Below are 18,830 nucleotides of genomic sequence, written 5' to 3' on the forward strand. Positions count from 1 at the left end.
GTCTAAAAAAAAAAAATATCTTAAAGGGCTCTGTAGAGAACAGACAGCATTATAAAATATCAAAACTAGCCCTAAAGATCCTTCAGTTCATCCAATGTCTGTGTCATTTCTATGGCAGTCATACCTTACTGTGTGTGACCCAATGAAAATGTCTTATGAAAAATCATTATGAATTTCAAGATGGTGACAACAGAGCATCAACCCAAGTGCAGGGCTGCTCTAATTGTGGGATCCAGTGCAACTGTACCAATCACACACACATGAAGCCAGGATTTGGTCTAATTCATTATAGGAAGTGCATGTAAATGCCTCATCTGCAGATATAAATGGGTAGGTCCAGCCTTTCCCCCACCTCTCATTATACAATAATCTTGCAAATGTTTGAACTGTGCTAAGACATGTGTTGAAATTTGTAATGTCTCTGGGACTTGAACAAAACCAAAGGTGAATCAAAATTCACTCAATCCAGATTGCAAATATTCACCCCACATTCTCCTCATTAAGGGGGAACATGACCAGTGGGACCAACTGTTATTCTGGCCCTTGACTTTTTCATCACCTGCCTTCTGAAGCCACGTCTATGGTGGCGATATCGATATACTCACAGGAAGTCAAAATTTCCTTCTAGCTTGGAATAAATAATAACAGTGACTGGTATTCAGTTATAATCCTTGTTGGATTAATGAATGGATTCATATGTTTAAAAAAAAACAACTACATACTCTATAGTTTAGTATTTCTACTGCTAGGCATATTTCTTAAGAAAATAGGTCAAAATGCAGACAGATTATTTTGTATGAAGATATCTATCATGATATTATTTATAATTATACAAATTTGGATATAACCTAAACTTTCACTAGTTTTAAGCAACATGAGAAATGATTCTTGTATAATGCTAACTGAAAGCAAAGATACAAAACTAAATGTAAGAATAGAGTATAAATGTCAAATATAAAGACATATGCCAAAATGACAACAAATGCAAGGAAATATGCCGAAATGAGAACAGTGGTTTCTCCTGAATGTTGGATTATAGGTGCCTTTTCCCCCCAGAATGTTTTTATGTTGCTGCATGTGGTAGGACTTTTTAAACATGAATATGGGCTTTTCTCCTTCCTTACATATTTGTTTTCCTTTTCCCCACAATCCAAGCAGATTGCCTTTTAATTTCTTGCCTCAGATACTTTTTGCAAGACCCAGTATGAAAGCAGAGATAATTTTGGACATGTCTTATTGTTCATAAAAGCCTAAACCCACTGAAGAGTTAACTAGGTTTACATAAGTGAGGGGAGAGAGAAAGAGAGAGAAAGAGAGGGGGGGGGGAGGGAGGGAGGGGGGAGGGAGGGAGAGAGTAAAGAAATGTGTCTCTGAGAATAGCAGAGGGAGAGGATAGGCATTTCTCCAGTCTGGGAAAGATGCAGATCTAGGACTGTGAAGTTGCAGGAACCTGTATACCTTTTAGAAAAGGAGCTCTGAGAATGTGGCCTGGTCCTACATGTGGAACAGCCACCTCCATCATTGCCATGATGGACCAAAGGAGAGGTTAGAGGTCAATACTCCATTTTGTGTTTTGACAGCTTTTTTCAATCCTAGTACTATCTTGGGAGGGGAAATGGAACCCGTAAATGATGAGATTTTCTGCCAACACAGAAGGAAAAGGATTTGGAGGTAAAGTTATGTTAATTGAGGCAAATAATGTGATATTTTGGTTCATTCTTACTCCTATATGTTTTCCAAAATTTCTGCAGTGATTATGCATTCATTTATCATCAGAAACAAGCAAGTGACAATACAAAACCAAGTAAAGTAGTTCCATACTCATCAGCTTTCAAACTAGGGTTGGACCCCTCAATGACTGACTAACACCAAAGGATATTTTATGGAAATAAAAGTTCAAGAACTCACATCTGTGCTCACATCTATGATCATCTCTTACTGTCACAGCACTCCTACAATGTTGACAGAGCTGCTATTATTCCTATTTTTCAGATGAGAAAATTAAGACTCAAAGAGATTAAACCAAGTACCTTGTACATATTTACAAAAGTGAAATGTTACAGAGCTAAGATTCAAACCCAGGTTAAGGGTTTATATTGTGTGGTGGTGAAAAGAGCATGAATTACAGAGTTGGCGAAACTTAGCAGCATGTCTTGGTTCCACTATTCCCAGATGGGTGACCTAGTTTCCAATCTGTAAAATAGGGATAACAGCCCCCCCCATAAAATGAAAATGTAAAGATGAAATGTGATCATATTCTTCATATACCTGGCACATAATAAATACTCAGTTAATTCATATTGCCTCTTCCATTTCCCAGGTGTTCTGATTCAATATTCTGACTTGGTTAGGTTTCAGTATTTGTCAAAGCATGATTGCAAGCAATCAACTAGAGACCCTGATGACATCTTTCTGATCCTATTTAAATCTTCCTGAATGAGAACTTCCAGGGGTGAGGCCCTGGAATCTGGATTTTATTATGCTTCTTAAATGGTTCACATGAAGAGTAAAGGTTTAGAACCATTGCAATTTTCCATAATATCTAATGATAAAGAATACAGCTAGATTTTAAAAGGCTTATCTCATTGAGAAATAACTTCTGTTAAATTCATCTTCTATGCTGATCTTTCTTGCTATAGAAGGACATTTATATGCTAGCGCTTATCTTTGATAAAAATATTCATTTCTGTTTATTAAATATTCAGAAAACATTTTAACAGATAAAATCCCTAACCAAACTGAAATCCAAGTCTATTACGCTATTGCAAAGAAGAATTCTCCTCCACTGGTTTCTCTTTTAAATTGACAAGACACTGAAGCATGACACGTATATTTTGTTTAGCACCCAAAGTCCAAGGTTTAACAAGGAGACGTACCTGGTTCTTAGCTTTATGCAGGCAAGTGAGATTAATTTGGAATTTTACCTTCTGTGCAAGGTAAAATGAACAGGTGAAATCAACACCAAATACAGTGCTCAAAGAGCTCACAAAGATACCCAGGAAAGGGATTGCTGGGACGTATGGTAATTGTATTCTTAATTTTTTGAGGAAACTCCATACTGTTTTCCATAGCGGCTGCACCAATCTGCATTCCCACCAACAGTGTATGAGGGTTTCTTTCTCTCCACAACCTCTCCAACACTTGTTATTATTTGTCTTGTTGATGATAGCCATTCTAACAGGTGTGAGGGGATATCTCATTGTGGTTTTGATTTGCATTCCCTAATAGCTAGTGAAGTTGAGTATCTTTCATATATCTGTTGGCTATTTGTATGTCTTCTTGGGAGAAGTGTTGGTTCAGGTCCTCTGCTCAATTTTTAATTGGATTGTTTGTTTTTTTGTTGTTGTTGAGTTGTATGAGTTCTTTATATATTTTGGATATTAGCCCCTTATCGTAGGCATTGTTTGCAAAAATCTTCTCCCATTTGGTTTGTTACCTCTGTTTTGTTGATGGTCTCTTCTGCTGTGCAGAAGCTTTTTAGTTTGACATGGTCCCATTCATTTATTTTAGCTTTTACTTCCCTTGCCTTTGAGGTCAAATTCATAAAATCGTCTTTGAACCCAAGGTCCATAAGTTTAGTACCTATGCTTTCTTCTATGCAGTTTACTGTTTCAGGTCTTATGTTTAGGTCTTTGATTCATTTTCAGTTAATTTTGGTATATAATGACAGATATCAGTCTAGTTTCATTCTTTTGCATGTGGCTTTCCAATTTTCCTAGCACCCAAAAAATCTGAAAACATTTGTCTATAAAGATATATGTGCTCCAATGTTTATTACAGCATTATTTATGGTGGCCATGACATGGAAACAACCAAAGTGTCTTTTGATAGATGACTGGATAAAGAAGATGTGGTACATACACACAATGGAATACTACTCTGCCATAAGAAAAGATGAAATACTGACATTTGTGACAACATGGATGGATCTTGAGATTAAGTGAAATAAGTCAGACAGAAAAAGTCAAGAACCATATTACTTCACAGATATGTGGGATATAAAATTGAAAACAACAAACAAGACAGACAAATAAAGAAATAAAAACACATAGACACAGACAATAATTTAGTGGTTACCAGAGGGTAAGGGGGGAGGGAAGTGGGAGATGAGGGTAAGGGGGATCAAACATATGGTGATAGAAGGAGAAATGACTCGGGCTGGTGAACACACAATGTGATATATAGATGATGTATTACAGAATTGTACACTTGAAACCTATGTAATTTTGCTTACCATTGTCACCCCAATAAATTTAATGAAAAAAAACAAAATAAGTGACAATAAAATAAAGCAATAAGTAAAAAAATAAAATAAAATAAAAGCTCACAAAGATTCAAGTGAGCCCTTAAAACAGTAAGAAGAAATGAGCCCAAGTATGCATTCAGCATTAATCATTTTGAGGTCATTACGAGAATCTTAATGACATGAGGTCTGTCTCTCTATACAAGTGCTTCTCAAGATTTAACATGCAAAGGATTGACCTAGGGATTTGGTAAAATGTAGATTCTGATTCAAATTGTCTGGGGTGGGTGCCATGATTCTGTACAAGCTCTCTAGTGATACCGTGCTGATCCATGGGTCACACTTTGAGTAGCAAGGGATTGTAGGGCCATAGCAAGACTATTCCTTAATTTTCCTATTTTTCTTCAATGTGCTTTCTTAATTTGTGCTCCCAAACCATGTTGCTTGCATGGTTATTTTGCATTTTACTTCATTTTGTTTTAAACAAGATTAATTGTTCATATATACGATGCTAAAATCAGTTTGTAATAGCCTTGAAGACAAAAACCATGACTATTTGGTTTAAATCAGTGCTTATTCAGCATAGTTTGGGAGTGCTAAAAAGGCTGCATGAAAAAGTTAGACCTGAACTTTTCGCCAACAATTCAAGGCTCTTGCATCACGACAATGTACCAGCTCACACAGCTCTGTCTGTGAGGGAGTGTTTAGCCAGTAAACAAATAACTGTATCGGAACACCCTCCCTACTCACCTGATCTGGCCCCCAATGACTTCTTTCTTTACCCGAAGATAAAGGAAATATAGAAAGGGATACATTCTGATGACATTCAGGACATCAAGGGTAATGCGACGACAGCTCTGATGGCCATTCCAGAAAAAGAGTTCCAAAATTGCTCTGAAGGGTGGACAAGGCGCTGGCATCAGCGTATAGCTTCCCAAAGGGAGTACTTCGAAGGGGGCCATAGTGATATTCAGCAATGGAGTATGTAGCACTTTGTCTAGGATGAGTTTACTAGTTGTCTAACTGCGTACTGGAAACTGTAATAAATATTTCACTTAAATTATCTCAAGTAATTATTACAACCTGTTTAAAATAGGTACTATTATTTCCATTTTGCAGTTAAGGAAACTGAGGCTCAGAGACATTAAATAATTTGCCTAAGATGACATAGCTGTTAAATGGACGACATAAAAATAAATCATTTGATCCCAGTCATAGCAATGCTTAATTATCATTGTATAACCAGTGGCTCTCATCTCCTCTAGCTGATGGAGATAGGAAAAAGTAGACATTTGATTCGTTTGTTGAATAGATATATCAATAAATGGAAGGACCTATCCTTTTGTTGTTTGGTTGAATTCTGTGTTAAAGTGAAAATTTGTTTGTGGTACATGTGGTAAATTTAAATGAAAACATGATGTGTGGGGATTGTTCATTTTCCCCCAAGCTTGTCTTGTTGAGTATATGTACAATGATTACTGCATTAATTCAAACAGCACTTATTGAAAAGCTATGCAGAGAACAAAGTGAGGTTACAACCATCATTCATGCAGACTTTCTGCCCTCAAGAAACTCATAATCTTGTGGAGAAGAGGGAGAATGAAGTAGAAAGAGACTATTGTGATAGGAAAATATGAGTAATGGAGATATGCAGAAGGTACTAAGAAGGACAGAGGGGAAGGCTCTAAGTGGGAGGAATTTAAGAAAGGCTTTGTGAAGGAACTGGAATTGGAGTTAGATCTCAAAGGATGACTAGGAGTTAGAGAGGCAAGGGGAGTGACATTGTGTATCATAGTGCATTGTGTAGCCTGAAAGACATCAGAGAAAGAAGAAACACATGAATGAGCATGGTCAACGCAAAACTAGAGGCATTTCAGGATTATAAGCACATAAAGCGCAGTGAGGCTGGAGATAAATATAGAAACCACATATGGAAAGCTGAGTATGCCTTGCTTAGGAACTTGTAATGTATTCAGTAGAAGAGTGTTTCTCAAAGTGTGGTCTTCAGACACATGTGGGTACTCAAGACACTTTCAGAGGGTCTGCAAGACCAGAACTATTTTTAAAAGAATAAATAGACATTATTTGCCTTTTCCCCTCTGTTGACATTTGCACTGATGGTACAAGAGCGATGCTGGATAAAATTCCTATCATCTTAGCACAAATGGAGACTAGCACCAAAGTGTACAACAAAATGTGCTACTCTTGTATTCTTCAATGTGAGGTACTCACAGTAAAAAAAAAAGAGAGAGAGAGAGAAAAAGAAGGAGGAGGATGAAGAGGGGGAGGGAGAAGGGAAGGGGGCAGGGGAGGAGGAGGAGGAAAGAAGGAAGAAAAGAAGAACCACTTTTACTTAACAAATAAATGCCCTTGATAAAGGAGTAAAAATTATTAATTTTATTAAATCTCAAACTTAAGCACACATATTTTTAACGTTCTGTGTGACAAGCTAAGATGTATGCATAAATCACCTCTGCTGCAAACAAAAGTGTGATGGTCATTCTCTAGGAAAAGCACTTGAGTGATTGCTTGGGATGTGAGCTAAAGTAGCTCATTTTTCCATGAAACACTGGTTTTTACTGTTGTTTTGTTTGTTTGTTTTTTCTTTAGCTGGACCAAAAATGTATTGATTGTTTATTTTTTACAGAATTATTTACAGTTTATTATTTAAAGAATCTTGTTGTATATTCTGTATGTCCTTTTTTAAAAATCTTGCATTCTTTCTCTTTCTTTATACTTTATGTATTTATTTAGACATTCAATATTATTTTATATTAATTTTGGAAGTATAGCGTAGTGGTTACATATTTACATAATTTAAGAAGTGATCCCCCTGACTAGTCTAATACTCACCTAGCACTATACATAATTATTACCATATTATTGACTATATTCCCTATGCTTTACATCCCCATAACTGTTTTGTAACTACAAATTTGTACGTGTTAATCCCTTCACCTTTTTCACCCTGCCCCCAAACCCTCTCCCACCTATCACCCCAATAAATCTAGTACTCATCTAACACCTAATTATTACAGTATTATTAAGTATATTCCTTATGCTAAACCCTACATCCCCATGACTACTGTGTAACAACCAATTTGTATTTTGTAATCCCTTCCATTTTATCACTCACCCCCAACCCCAATCACATCTGGCAACCATCAAAATGTTCTCTGACTCTATGAGTTTGTTTCTGTTTTATTTGTTTGTTTATTTTGTCCTTTAGATTCCACATATAAGTGAAATCACGTTGAATCTTTCTTTCTCTGTCTTACACTCCACTCAGCACAACACCCTCTAGGTCCATCCTTGCCGCCACAGGTGGCAAGAACCCATTCTTTTCCATGGCCGAGCAATATTCCATGGTATATGTGTACCACCTACTGTTTATTCATTCTTCCATTGACAGACTCCAAGGCTGCCTCCACACCTTGGCCATCATAAACAATGCTGCAGTGAATATATGGATGTACACATCCCCTTAAAATAGCATTTTGGGTTTTTTCAGAAAAACACCCAGAACTGAGATTACCGGGTCCTTCTTTGTCTCTTGTTATAGCCTTTGTTTTAAAGTCTGTTTTGTCTGGTATAAGTATTGTTACTCCAGCTATTTTTGTTTGTTTCTTCTTTTTCATTTCCATTTTCGTGAAATATCTTTTTCCCCATCCCTTTACTTTCAGTCTGTGTGTGTCTTTTGATATGAAGTGAGTCTCTTTGTAGGCAGCATATGTAAGGATCTTGTTTTCTTATCCATTCAGCCACCTTATGTCTTTTGTTTGGAGCATTTAATCCATTTACATTGAAAGTAATTATTGATAGATATATGGTTATTACCATTTTAGTATTCATATTTTTTATCATTTTTTTTTCTTCTTCTTAAAGAAGTCCCTCTAACATTCCTTGTAATACTAGTTTGATCTTGATGACCTTCTTTAGCTTTTCCTTGTCTTGGAATCTCTTTATCTGTCCTTTGATTCTAAATGATAGCTTTGCTGGGTAGAGTACTCTTGGTTCTAGGTCCTTGCTTTTTATCACTCTGAATATTTCCTGCCAATCCCTTCTGGTCTGCAAATTTTCTGTCGAGAAATCAGCTGACAGTTTTATGGGACCTCCCTTGTAAGTAACTAACTGCTTTTCTCTTGCTACTTTTAGGATTCTCTCTTTGTCTTTAACCTTTGCCATTTTAATTATGATGTGTCTTTGGTTCATTTTGTTTGGGCGTCTGTGCTTCCTAGGCTAGTGTATTTACTTCCTTCACTAGGTTAGGGAAGTTTTCCATCATTATTTCTTCAAATCGGTTTTCAATTCCTTGCTCTCTCTCTTCTCCTTCTGGTTACCATATATGAATGTTGGTATGCTTGATATTGTCCCAGAGGCTCCTTTAACTATCCTCATTTTTTAAAATCTTTTTTCCCCTGTTCTGATTGGCTGTTTTCTGCTGTCTTATCTTCTAAATCACTGATTCATTCCTCCACTTCCTCTAATTTACTGTTGATTCCCTCTAATGTATTCATCATTTCAGTTATTGTATTCTTTATTTCTGACTGCTTCTTTTTTATGTTTTATATCTTCATTTTTATATTTCCTATCGCTTAGTTGAAGTTCTCCCTGAGATCACTGAGCATCCTAATAACCAGTGTTTGGAACTCTGTGTCTGGTAGATTGCTTGTCTCCATTTTGATTAGTTCTTTTTCTAGAGATTTGTTTTGTTTTTATTTGGGACATGTTTGTCTCTCCATTTTTGGCTGCCTCCCTGTGTTTGTTTCTATGTATTAGGCAAGACTGCTATGCCTCCTGGTCTTAGTAGAGTGGCCTTATGTGGTAGGTATCCTGTGGGGTCCAGTGGTGCATTCTCCCTGGTCACCAGAACCAGATGCTCCATGTGTGTTCCTTGTGTTTATTGTGTGTGCCCTCCTATTGTAGTTGAGCGTTGGTTGCTGTTTTCACATCAATGGGAGGAATTGACCCTCAGGCTGATTGACTGTGAGGACTGGCCATGACAAAAATGGAGGAGCTCTGGTGCAGAGACTGACCTAACAGAGCAGGGTTTGCTTTAGCAGGACTCTGGTGCCTGTCCAGTGTTCCCTTTGGGTGTGCCATCTTTGGAGGTGGCTGGTGATTCATTAGCCTGGTCTGCAGCTGTCCACCAGGTGCACCAGCCCTGGGGCCTCCTGGGAGGGGACACTCTGCAGGCCAAGTTTTCCACAGCCTGTGTTCTGCCCAGGGCCACCTGGTATGAACCACAAAACAATCCACAGATGGCTGCTGCCTGCACTGGCCTTAGAGGTGCCTTGAGAAGCCAATCTACAAACCAAGGCTGGCTGTCACTAGTGCCAGGCTTAGAGAGCTGCTCAGCCAGAGGTATGGGAAATGCTGAAGTCACATGCTATTTCTTTGGGTTTTGTGAACCTTTGAGAGATTTTATGGAAGTCTGCAGCATGAGCCATGATAGACCATTTATATGGAAAAAAACACAGGAAGCAGCTTGGGTGTGCCTGAAAGTTGGATTGGGCGTGGTCCCAGGAAATCACTAGGGCAGGGCAGATGAAAGATGATAACCAATTTGATTGAGACTCTGATATGGCATTTACCTGGGTCTGCACGCAGGGAAGGGGAGGGCTCAACAAAGAAATACTGGCTTCTGTAAACTCCTCCATCTGGTTGAAAGTTGCCCCTTTAGCCCTCATCCTGAAGCCACGCAATTTAGTTTCTCCCGATATGTCCCAAGCACCTTTCAATCCACTGCCTCCATGCTGGAGCTCGGAGTGAGACCATCAGCAAGTAAGTCCGTGCACAGTCTCTTTATAAGGAGCACCTGGGACGCCAGCCACCCTCCGTCTCACTCAGCCACAATCTCTGTTGGTTTTCACAACCAGAAGTTATGGGGACTTCTCTCTCCAGCACTGGAATCCAGGGCTGGGCAGCCTGGTGTGGCGCTGGGACAACTTGGTCCTCCAGGGGTACTTCCACAGCCAAAATATCCCTCTTAATTTTTAATGATCACATTCGGGTGTGGGACCAGCTTATTACATGTCTTTGCCCCTCCTCCCAGTCTCGAGGTGGCTTCTTCTAAATGTTTGTAGTTGTAAGGTTTTGGTTCAGCTAGACTTCAGGTGATTCCCAATTATGATTGTTTTGTAATTTAGTTGTAATTTATGTAGTCCTGAGAGGACGGGAGCACAGCATTTACCTACTCAGCCATCTTGACTGGAAATCATGAAACACTGTTTTTATTTGACAGAATGACTGACAAACTGGTTATTTTGAATGGATATTTGGCAGATATTTTCTCAAGAATAGATGAAGTGAGCCTGTCACTTCAAGGCAAACAATTGATAGTACTTGTTGCCAATGATAAAATTCAAGCTCTTAGTGAAAATTAAAATTTTGGAAAGCTTATATTCACCATAGTGAGCTTGACAGCTTTCTAATACCTGAACAGTTTTCTGATAAGATTGGTGATGATATTATTAGGTTGGTGCAAAAGTAATTGTGGTTTTTGCAATTATTTTTAACCTTTTAAATCGCAATTACTTTTGCACCAACCTAATAGCAAACGTGACTTTTTGATGTTTATAATGAAATATGACATTTATTCAGAGAGAGCTGCATAAGATAGTGAATCAAAATTTTTAAAATGACTGGTGCTTGTTGTGGCAAAATCATGCTTGGATAAAACATGTATTCAAAGTGACAGACCAAGGAATCTTAAGGAAACAGAGTACAAAAAATGACCGAAGAGTCCATATTACAACAAGCCTTTAACAAGCTACCACTTGTTTAGTACCAAATAAATAAATTAATTAAATAACCAAAAATATTTGAAGAAGCTAATAAAATAATGCACGCTTTTTCAACAACATATCGAGGGAAGGCTAGATTTTTTTTATGTACTTCAACCAAAGCAATATAGTGCAACAGAGTGAACGCACTCTTCTATCAAGCCAGATGTTAAAGAAAATTGTAAAAAATATAAAACAACATCACTCTTCTTGCTTATTTTTTGTTTTGAAAAATATAGTTATGTATCATAAAATATTCATGTTACCTTGTATGGGTTTATTACAGTTATTTTAATTTTTAATATTGTAAATATTGATAGATACAACCCACATAAATAAAAGCTCTTTCTGGTCCTCAATAATTGTTAAGGGTGTAAAAGGACCCTACAAGGAAAAGTTTTGAAAACTGCTGCTATAGATGATAAAAGTTACTGAAGGGTTTAAAAGAAAGGAGAGCTATGGTTAAGTTTGAAGTTTAGATATACGTATTATTCTGTCTGTGTTCCTCATGAATGTTTACAAAGATCGAGTGTGCATGGTATCTTACTGTTAGATCCTTATACTTGGAAGAACACCCTTTTATATATCACAAACATTAAACATGTCCAGGCCACAGCAAGATTTGTAGTGGGCGGGTCACTTTTCCAGTAGGTAACAATGTGACTTTTAATCTAGAAAGGTTAAGTACCTTGCCTCTGGTCACTCAAAATATTCATGGCAAAGATTTGAGCTCATATTTATTTGACTCTAAAATTTATACATTTTTCTAGTCCTGCTTTATCCTTCGATTCTTCATTACAAAACATAAATACTTCCTTCACTCTAAGTACTAGAGAAACCTCTCTTTTGATGAAAAGAGCTTCAGAAATTACTCCTGGGACCGGCCCGGTGGCTCAGGCGGTTAGAGCTCCATGCTCCTAACTCCGAAGGCTGCAGGTTCGATTCCCACATGGCCCAGTGGGCTCTCAACCACGAGGTTGCCAGTTCAATTCCTCGACTCCTGCAAGGGATGGTGGGCAGCGCCCCCTGCAACTAAGATTGAACACGGCACCTTGAGCTGAGCTGCCACTGAGCTCCCGGATGGCTCAGTTGGTTGGAGCACATTCTCTCAACCACAAGGTTGCCGGTTCGACTCCCGCAAGGGATGGTGAGCTGTGCCCCCTGCAATTAGCAACAGCAACTGGACCTGGAGCTGAGCTGCACCCTCCACAACTAAGACTGAAAGGACAACAACGTGAAGCTGAATGGCACCCTCCACACCTAAGATTGAAAGGACAACAACTTGACTTGGAAAAAAATCCTGGAAGTATACACTGTTCCCCAATAAAGTCCTGTTCCCCTTCCCCAATAAAATCTTAAAAAAAAAAAAAAAAAGAAAAAGAAATTACTCCTGGTATCCTTGCCCCACATTTGCGTTCTGGATGTTACAGAAGCCAGAGGAACTGCTTACTTTAAAAGGAATCACAAAATCAATCACTGAAAGAAAAATTATTTGAAAAAGTCACATTTTCCTATAGCATGGACCCTCATGAAAAACAGAAGGTAAAACTGCACCCATGAGCTTTCCTAACACATATATACTTGGGCAGACATGGTACACACATAGCTACAAAGGAAAAATTATATTAGTTAAATATTATGTGTGCAAAAAATTACCACAAAGTTAGTAATTTAAAACAACACACATTTATAATCTTACTGTTCTGTAGGTCAGAAGTCCAACACAGTTCTCACTGGGCTAGAATTAGGTGTCTGTGGGCTGTGTTCCTTCTAGAAGCTGTAGGAAATCATCTGTTTCCTCACCTTTTTCAGCTTCTAGAAGCTTCCCCCCACTCCTTGGCTCATGGCTTCCTTCCATCTTAAAAGCCAGCAATGACATCACTCAAACCTCTGCTTCCATATCTCCTTGTCAGACTCTGACTCTCCTGTCTCTTTTGTTCACTTATAAAAATCCTTGTAATAACATCCTGAACAATCCAGGATAATCTCCCCTTTCAAGGTCATCTGATTAGCAACCTTTATTCTACTGCAACCTTAATTCTTCCTTGCCACGTAACAGCATATTCTAGGTTCCAGCATTAGTATGAGGACATGTTTGGGTCCATTACTCTGCCCACTACCATAATTTTTTCATTGCCTATGCTCTATTTAGGAATACAGAAAAGTGTAATACCAGCCACACTTCACACATACACACACACACACACACACACACACACACACACACACTCAGCATTCTAAGTAGTTTTCAGTTTGGGCACCTTTATTTTCCAGTACTATATAGATGTCATTCCATTTATGTTGCTCCTTATTTTGTTTTTGGTTTTTTTTTCCCTTTCTGACCTAGGACTACCTACACATGCAGACTTGGATGACAAGAAATTGATCGTCCTGAATCCTGCTGAGGATGAGTTACTGCTAATTGGTTCTTTGAACAGACTGAATGAGGTGAGCTTCTTTCAGTTTGTAATTGATGGGGATAAATTTTATGTCAGCAAAATCCATAAAGATTCTTGGGGTGTTTTCTTTGATTTGATGCATTGTCTTTATACTTATTCAGCATTTTTTTCAGACCAGACATCATAGTAGGAGAGAAGATGACCGTGATACATTTGCCCTGAATAGACATATCTGATCCCCTTGGGATAGTTTAGGATGTTATCTGAATAAGAGACTGATTCTGTTTCAATAAATCTACAACATGACAGTGAGCTTCTGTTATTGACTAAATAATCGACTCCGATTGCACTAGAATTTTTTTATTCCACTTTTGTTGCATTTTTTAAAGTTTTATTTAAAATGCTGTAACATTTTGAATTTCTGTATAACGGTGTATCAAGTGGATGGATGGATGCACCTTCACATCCTAAATTTCCGTGTCTTTTGGGGGGGAGGGGTATCTAAGTTGTTTTCAGTGTGTCACTAATTATACGTAATTCTGCAGTGAGCACCTTTAGAGCGAGGTTTCCAACTTCAGTATTAGTGATGATAACTTGCTGTGAGCAGCTCTCCTGTGCAGTATAAGATGTTTTGCAACATCCCTGGCCTCTACTCACTAGCTGCCAGTAGCATTCTCACACTCATGACAAGCAAAAATAAGTCCAGACATTGCCAAATGTCTCCTGGAGCGGAGGGGGTAAAATTGCCTATTGTAGAATATATTTGTTCCTTTAGTTAATCTCTTTGTGACAGATTTCCAGGATAAGAATTTGTGGGTCAAATAAAAGTATTTGTATGGTTCTTGATGTATTGCTAAATTACCTTTCCAAAAGGGTGTACCCTAGTTCCCTACCCACCAGTAAAATCTGAGTGACCCAATATTGTGTTAACTGCAAGAGTCTTAGTTATTATCATTTTATTTTTTTAAATTTTCTGATGTAAACTGTACTTTACTATTATTATTGTTATTATTATTTTATTTCAGTTTGTTTTTTCTTGAACACCAGTAAGAATAAAATACTGTGTATGTTTGTTTACTATTTGTTTAGTTTTGTTTTTTGTGAAATGTCATTTCAAGTCCTGAGCTGTTCATGCTTTACAGTTTTGGAGAGTACCAAAAGTAGTAAAAATGTATCAGAAGAGACCTTTAACAGAATTGTGGTAGTCTTTTTTAAAATGAGGTCTAGTTCAGTTATTTTTTTTTAAAAAAAGTTTGTGGACTAAATTTTTTCAAAGTTGTTCTTTTATTTAGAAAAAGGAAATATCTGAGGTGACAATTAAGTTTTATTTTATGATTTCCCAGTCACTGATGGGCTTCATTTGGGGAAAGGGTAAATCTAAATTTTTATCTTGCATGCACTGCAATATCTGGTTGAAAGTGCTGCACATTTAAACAGATTTTTCTAAATTAAGATCCTTTTGAGGTTCTGAAGTTTCTGTAGTTGTTTCTTGACTGACCTTTTAAGTTACTCACTTACAAAATATTTTTAAAAAAATAATGACTCTTAATATTGCATTCTTGAAAATAACACATTTGTCTATTATACATATAATAATCAATGTCTCTAAAACAAGGGACATACTACCTTGCCCACTTACTTTTGAAAAACACTCCTCTTCCTCAGCCTTGTCTTGCCCCATCACATCAATGCCAGCTTTTGTTCCCCTCCCACTTTCTAGAACAAGCTAGACAATAGTCGAAAACACCTGTTAGGCAAACACTATTGAATCCATAGTGTTTGCCTAACAGGTGTTTTCGAATATATGGACTCTCAGAGAGAGTCCATATATAAGAGAAATCACATTGGTCTACTAGAACTGACCAAGAAAGACTGAGGTACTCAACCTATGTATGGTTGGGGTTAGGGACAGAGAGATGCACTGGATTTTTCTTTCTCTGGGCCTCAATTTCCTCATCTATACATTGAGATGCAGAAATTAAGATCGCATTCTCCATTACAGGCTCAGTTAGTTCAGTAGAGCAACCATATCCCTTAGGCCTTCTCACTGCTCTAGCCTGTGTACTGTTGGAGATCTAGAGAGTTACTGTGAAGAAGCCAAGCCAAACACTAAAATGCTATGTGTCCTCAAGAACAAGCTCACAAACTTGAGTCATTCAGAAATTCATCCTCAAATTAGATGTCCACCATGCCAGAAATCATTTATAAGATTCTATAGGATGTAAATTCTTTCTTCAGTGGTGACAGTTAATAGTATATAGAATGGTTACATAACCCATAAACCATTTCATAATTTTCCTTTGTAGTACGTTTTTTCATTAGCCAATAGTGTTGATGCTGTGTTATACCAAAATTTGTTGTCCATTAGTTAAAATTCAGTCCCTGAAGACTGATTTATCTCAAATGCAGAATGTTTCTTTAACACAATTCCAAATTGCAGCTAAGTAGTCTTTTAAACTACAGTGTTTCATTTTTCAGAAGAAAAAATACAATATAATACCTAGGCAACCTTGTTGAATCTTCTGCTGTGATGTTATTTCTGCCCTGAAATGATCACTTGTCTTCATTTTGCCAAGTTTATTGCTCCAAAAGGATACCAAGAAAGCACAAATTGCTACCTGCAACAAATGTTCTGGTAGCTTTAATATCTCCACTAAAGTAGCATCTAACACTGGTTTTTGGGTTGTTACTTTAAGGCAAAGCATCCTTTCACTTTCCTTGTCTTTTATTTTGCAAAAGCTGAGTCAGGCAGTTAAATCTGACAACGGGTAGTCTTTTACTAACAAACAAATAAGCTGAAACCCCGGGTCCATATGTCTGCCCATTAACAATCTATGGAATGCTCTTAGCTGTGTCTTGTATCACACCAATGCACAGAAGAGCAGAAAGTAATTACAGGGCAGAAGCATTTATGCAAGTGAAAATGTGCATGAAAGGCAAAGGGCCGTATTTACCTAGGGAAATCTCTGCCTCTGGACAATGTTAGGAGAAGGGTAATAGAGATTGTTCTCTGAGATGGTTTGAATGCTGGCCTGGAGATAGAGGGGAGCATGAGGTCATTTCTTTTTGCTGTTGTTTCTGTTTTGTTTGTTTATTTTGTTCTTTAGAGTCCACATATAAGAGAAATCACATTGCATCTGTCTTTCTCTGTCTGACATACTCCACTCAGCACAATACCCTCCAGGTCCGTCCATGCTGCTGCAGATGGCAAGAACCCATTCCCTTCCATGGCTGAACAATATTCCATTGTATATGTACCACCTCCCCTTTATCCATTCTTCCATTGACGGACACCCAGGCTGCCTCCACACCTTGGCCATTGTAAGCAATGCTGCAATGAACATATGGATGCACATGTCCCCTCAAAGAAGTATTTTGGGTTTCTTCACATAAACACCCAGAAGTAGGATCACTGGGTCCTTCTTTGTCTCTTGTTATAGCCTTTGTTTTAAAGTCTGTTTTGTCCTGTGTAAGTATTGTTACCCAACTTTTTTTATTTGTTTGTTTCTATTTTCATAAAATACCTCTTTCCATCTCTTGACTTGCAGTCTGTGTGTGTCTTTTGATCTGAAGTGAGACTTTTGTAGGCAGCATATGTGAAGGTCTTGTTTTCCTATCCATTCAGATACACTATGTTTTTGATTGGAGAATTTAATCATTTACAGTAATTGCTATAGGTATATGGTTATTGCTATTTTATTATTCATATTTTTTATCTTTATCTTTTTCTTCTTCTCCTTCTCCTCCTCCTCCCCCTCTTCCTCCTTCTCCCCCTCCTTCTCCTCGTCCCTCTAACATTTCTTGTAATACTGGTTTGGTGGTGATGAACTCCTTTAGCTTTTTCTAGTCTGGGGAGCTCTTTAGCTCTCCATTTTAAATGATAGCCTAACTGGGTAGAGTAGTCTTGGTTGTAGGTCCTTACTTTTCATCACTTTTAATATTTCCTGCCAATCCCTTCTGGCCTGCAAAGATTCTGTTGAGAAATCAGTTGACAGTCTTTTGGGAGCTCCCTTGTAGGTAACTAACTGCTTTTCTCTTGCTGCTTTTAAAGTTCTCTCTTTGTTTTTAACCTTTGGCATTTTAATTATAATGTGTCTTGGTGTGGGCCTCTTTGAGTTCATCTTGGTTTTGACTCTCTGTACTTCTCAGGATTGTATCTCTATTTCCTCCACCAGTTTAGGGAAGTTTTGCATCATTATTTCTTCAAATAGGTTTTCAGTCCCTTGCTCTCTCTCTTCTCCTTCTGATACCGCTATGATGTGAATGTTGGTATGCCTGATGTGGTCCTTAAACTATCCTCATTGTCTTGGATTCTTTTTTCCTTTTGATGTTCTGATTGGGGGGGGCGGTGTATGCTGCCTTATTTTCTAAATCACTGATTCAGTCTTCTGCTTCATCTAATCTACTGTTGATTCCCTCTAATGTATTCTTCATTTCAAGCATTGTATTTTTAAATTCTGACTGGTTTCTTTTTATGTTTTCTATCTCCATTTTTATGTTTTCTAGCTCTTTGTTGAAGTTCTCACTGAGATCATTGAGCATCCTTATAACCAGTGTTTTGAACTCTGCATCTGGTAGACTGCTTGTCTCCATTTTGTTCAGTTCTTTTTTCTAGAGCTTTGTTCTGTTCTTTCATTTGGGACATGTTTCTTTGTTTCCCCATTTTGGCTGCCTCCCTGTGTTGGTTTCTATGTATTAGGTAAGCCTGCTATGTCTCCTGGTTTTAGTAGAGTTGCCTTATGTAGTAGTGTCCTGTGGGGCCTAGTGGAACAGTCTCCTTGGTCACCAAAGCCATGTGCTGTAGGTGTGTCCCTTGTGTGGGTTGTGTGTGCCCTGCTATTGTAGTTGAGCCTTGGTTGCTCTTTGTATATCAATAAGAGGGATTGACCCTTTTGTTGATTGGTTGTGAAAACTGGCCAGGACTATATTAGAGGAGCTATTGTGCAGATGCTGACCCTACAGAGCAGGGTTTGCTTTAGCAGGGCTCTGGTGCCTGCCCAGTATACCCTTTGGGTGTGTCATCCACAGAGGAAGCCAGGTGATGTTCTGGCTTTGTATGAAGCTGGCCACCGTGTGTTACATCCAGGGGTCCCACCATAGGCCAAGTTCAGCTGCAGCCTATGCCTTGCATGGGACCACTTGGAATGAGCAACAAAGCAATCCACAGATGGCTGCCATCTGGGCTGGGCTTCAAGGTGCCTCAAGAGGCCAAGCCTTGAACCGAGGCTCAGTGCTGCTAGTGCTGGACTTGAGGCTGCTCAGCAAGTGGTACAGGACATGTTGAAGCCACATGCTGCTGTTTGTTTGGGTTTTGTTAACCTTTCAGAGAGTTTAGGAAAGTGTGCAGCATGAGCCAAGGCAGTCCATTTATATGGAAAAACCACTACAAATGTAAATGATTAA

General features: G+C 38.2%; 1 protein-coding gene across 1 annotated transcript in view; it reads left to right on the forward strand.

Annotated features, from left to right (window-relative positions):
* Positions 1 to 13,373: 13,373 nt before the first annotated feature.
* The window catches only part of LOC141569587 (endogenous retrovirus group K member 7 Gag polyprotein-like), a 134,134-nt gene continuing 128,677 nt past the window's right edge, over positions 13,374 to 18,830 (forward strand). The window contains exon 1 of the mRNA XM_074323324.1: positions 13,374 to 13,476. The gene's annotated coding sequence lies outside the window, so the exon portion shown is untranslated. The remainder of the gene's footprint in view (positions 13,477 to 18,830) is intronic.

The sequence above is a fragment of the Rhinolophus sinicus genome, chromosome X, assembly GCF_036562045.2.
Source record: "Rhinolophus sinicus isolate RSC01 chromosome X, ASM3656204v1, whole genome shotgun sequence".
NCBI classification, from domain to species: Eukaryota; Metazoa; Chordata; class Mammalia; order Chiroptera; family Rhinolophidae; genus Rhinolophus; species Rhinolophus sinicus.